Below are 2782 nucleotides of genomic sequence, written 5' to 3' on the forward strand. Positions count from 1 at the left end.
CATCTAATAAGTATCGGCCAGGCATCGGCCAAATCTTCAGTCAAGTCAACGGTATTTCCCGCTCATCAAGCTTGTCTGTTACGTCGGCTTTGGGTCGGATAACTATACCGGAGGCCGATGCCGTGCTTCTCTCTGTTGGTGCGTGTCCAGTTACTCCTCCCTTTGCAACCCACCAGAGCAAAGGCGACATCATGGGTGTATCAAGTATGTACAAGAACTAAGTAAATGATAATAAGTGAAGAAAAATGGAATCCGTTAAGTAAATGTAAATGTTTTAATATAATATACATGTTGCGAATTCTTTATGGTTTATCTATTATTGTACGTAACTTATCTTGTTAATGTGTTGGGTTACGTGAAATGCGCAGTGCATAGTTTAAAGCATATACGTTTCTAGCGTAAGTGTGGTATTCTCTGTTACGAAAGTATACTAGCTGGAGTTTTCGTAGAGTTCGCAAGCTTTTCACTCGTGTGCAGCATCCTTCAGTGCAAGTTAAAGTTTATGACACAGTAAGTTCATATCATTATACTATGTTTAATGATTAATGTTTGTGTGCACCGTAACTATTTCTGGCATTACGCCAGTTTTGCCGCTGTTTCGTGATCTGTATAATTATCAGTGTAATCGCGCTAACACTTGCGTTAGCACGGGTGCTTATAACACTAATACCTGCAATATATGTTTAGTTCTTCTTATTATGGGCATAATCCTGTATTCTACAGTTTGTTATCTGTTGCTATAATAATGCTGCATAACGTGATTTATGCTATTATATTTCTTTCCGTAGTTTATATCCTTGCTTAGTGTATATATGAGAGTTCATGATGTTTCATTTGTAATACGGTTGAATCCGTATGTAGACAGGTTATTTATTATGTCTTATTTGTTTATTACAGAAACTACCTCAATTGTATACTGGCATGTGTACAAGGTTGAAACTTGCATAAATAAAAGTGGAAGCGAAATCTGATGACTCCTCCCTAATCAGAGTACTGAAGTGGTTAACAGCCTTTAAAACTAGCAATCAGTGGGGTAATTCTCAACAATACAAGTAAAAATAAATAAAATAGCAGCGCTTTCTTTGCTTTTAATGACACACAGCTGCTAAATTCCATTAATCCGAAGCAGGAGGGGGCAGTAATGTACATACGCTGGTTGCCAGCCGCCGTTAATACTCAAGTAAGTTAGAGAAAAGGCAACTCGGGAAAGTGAGGACAAATAAGGGATTATTGGCTTGTTTTACACGTATCATTGTTTTGTGTTCCCCTCCTTCGTAAAAAAACAGACAATTCCACGTCAACTCGAACACGCAAAACCCCGGTATGAAGCATTGTCATGAGCATGCCAAACCAACAGATGGCGATATATTCCTTAACCCAGAGAAGCCACTCCAGTCTCGTCTTGCCATGAACAAGGAAAAAATGCGGGAGCTGACTTCGCAGACGTACGTGGTTCAGGTAAGTTTTCGACAAAAATCTTATATTAAAAGTCTTAAAAGTTAGTATAAGGCACTCCATCTACTACAGCACAGCAAATAAAGTCATAGTAACGTTTGTAGTAGGCTACTAGCAGCGCGATTTAGATTTGATGCATTTTTGCTAAAATGTTTTATTTAATAGAGATTATAATTTCCATTATTTTTATCAATCTAAATACCTTTCACTTGTTCAGTATTGTGTTTTTGTTGCTATGTAAACGATGAACTTAATATAGGCAGATGGCCATTGCTTTTCTGAACAGCAGTTGGAAGTATTCTGAGGTAATTTAAAATTTAGGAAAAATATGAGGATGATTATCGATGATTATATAATTGAGTTCAATAACATAGTAATTTTGGTTGTTTCATTTCATTGTGAGTGTTTGTTTGATGTTTAAATGATCAACATAATATGGTTAATTGTTCTGTCCCGTTTGTTAGAAAAGCTTTTGCAAATATCTTGTCTGAGGTAAATTGTCATTTTAAACACATTTAGTGAGTGTGAATAATATGATTTTTGTCTCTATATATATTTATGATGCTCTGGCAGTTTTAGTTACTGTATAAAGTGTATTATCTGTATGATAGTTTGAGTGCTTACAATGGCAGCAAATTTAAAAACAAAACAAACAAGAGATGTTTACATTGACATTGTCTTGTCAAAAGAAGTGCCTGCTGCACACGCGTCAAAACCGTTTATGATAAAAGAGATGCTCATGTTCACAAAATACATGCAACACATTCACTTAACATTAAACTCTGATTATGCATGAGATAATGCATTTATCTTTTATCATAAACCATTATGACGTGTGTGCAGCAGGCACTTATTTTGACATGACACGTGATTCACATGCGATATGCCTAACACATATTTTAAAATGACGAACCACACACATGACGGGCTACATACATGTTGGGATGAGCTTCGCATTGCATTGTGCGCCCTTGGAAAATAAGTCATTGTCCACCACTGGTCCTGGTTCTTCAATGCTTAATAATGGCATTGACTGGGCATCAATGTTTTGAAGTTCCAAAAGTGCATCCATTCATCATTAAAGTGATCCATATATAACCCAGTGGGTCTTCTGATGCAAAATGATAGGCTTGTGAGAAAAACTTTATATTTTAAGCGAGTTACGATGCATATGTAATGTAAACAGACTACAACAACTCAATCGCATTGTTTCTCACGTGTCTCTACTGCGTTTCATCACAATTCATATGACGACTAGTCATGAGATGCATAACATCCAATGCGATAACACGTGCCGCCATATTTAAATTGTCTTTTTAACTTTGTA

The 2782-nt window shown here is 36.4% G+C and overlaps 1 long non-coding RNA gene across 1 annotated transcript; it reads left to right on the forward strand.

The window, feature by feature from the left end:
• Positions 1 to 337: 337 nt before the first annotated feature.
• LOC135767245 (uncharacterized) lies at positions 338 to 2022 on the forward strand. Its single transcript, XR_010541967.2, has 3 exons — positions 338 to 510; positions 1287 to 1458; positions 1715 to 2022. It is a non-coding gene; the product is annotated as an uncharacterized lncRNA (long non-coding RNA).
• The last annotated feature ends 760 nt before the right edge of the window (positions 2023 to 2782 follow it).

Source organism: Paramisgurnus dabryanus, chromosome 6, assembly GCF_030506205.2.
Source record: "Paramisgurnus dabryanus chromosome 6, PD_genome_1.1, whole genome shotgun sequence".
In the NCBI taxonomy this organism is placed as follows: domain Eukaryota; kingdom Metazoa; phylum Chordata; class Actinopteri; order Cypriniformes; family Cobitidae; genus Paramisgurnus; species Paramisgurnus dabryanus.